Source organism: Elephantulus edwardii, unplaced genomic scaffold (genome assembly GCF_000299155.1).
Source record: "Elephantulus edwardii isolate Elephantulus edwardi_28Jun2011 unplaced genomic scaffold, EleEdw1.0 scaffold00038, whole genome shotgun sequence".
Classification (NCBI taxonomy): domain Eukaryota; kingdom Metazoa; phylum Chordata; class Mammalia; order Macroscelidea; family Macroscelididae; genus Elephantulus; species Elephantulus edwardii.
In genome coordinates, this window is record NW_006399788.1 from 10,676,545 (window position 1) to 10,677,551 (window position 1,007).

A 1,007-nucleotide genomic window follows, 5' to 3' on the forward strand; every position below is an offset into this window, starting at 1 on the left:
TTTCTTTGGAATGGGAACAAATATAGATCTCTTCCAGTCAGTTGGCCAAGTGGTTGTTCTCCAGATTTCTTGGCACAACTTGGTGAGCACATCCAAAATCTTGCTGAAGATCATAAACCAAAACCAACCACCACCACAGTAAATAAGCAGAGAACTACCAGAAAGTTAAACTGGGTTTAGAAGAGGTCATGGCACTAGATACATTTTCACCAACGCCAGATGGGTCTTGATTGAAAGCAAAGAGTACCAAGAGGAGTGTCTATCTGTATTTCATTGACTATGCAAAGGCATTTGACTGTGGGGATCTTACAAATTGTGACTAACTTTTAAAAGGACAGGAATCCCAGAACACTTGATTGTGCTCATGTGAATCCTGGACTCAGACCAGGAAGCAGCTCTCAGGACAAAGCCAGGAAACACTGCATAGTTCAAAAGTAGGAAACGAGTATATCAGGGATGCATTCTGTCTCCATACCTTTTCAGTCTATGTGTGTAATAGAACATTCCGGAGGCTGAACTTTGTGAGGAAGAATAAGGAGGAAAGATTGGAGGATTGGAGGAAGACTCATCAACAGCCTGTGTTATGCAAATGACAGAACCTTGCTCACAGAAACTGAGGTGGAAACTGAGGTGGACCTGAAATGTTTGCTGCAGATGGTCAAGGACTGTATTTTTTTAATATGTATTGAATCTCAACATCAAGAAGACAAAGATTCTCACCACTGGGCCAACTGGCAGCACATGATAGATGGAGAAGAGATTGAGATTGTTAATAATTTCAGCTTGCTCATCTCCACAATCAACATTCTTGGCACTAGCAGTCAGAAAATCAGAAGATGAATTGCATTGGGAAAATCTATTGTTAGAGAGTCTTCAAAGTGCTAAAGAACAATGATGTCAGTCTAGAGACTAAGGTGTGTCTCATCTAGGCCGTGGTCTTCGCAATTACTTGGTGTGCATAAGAGAGCTGGATAATGACTAAGCTGGATAATTGATACCTTTGGATC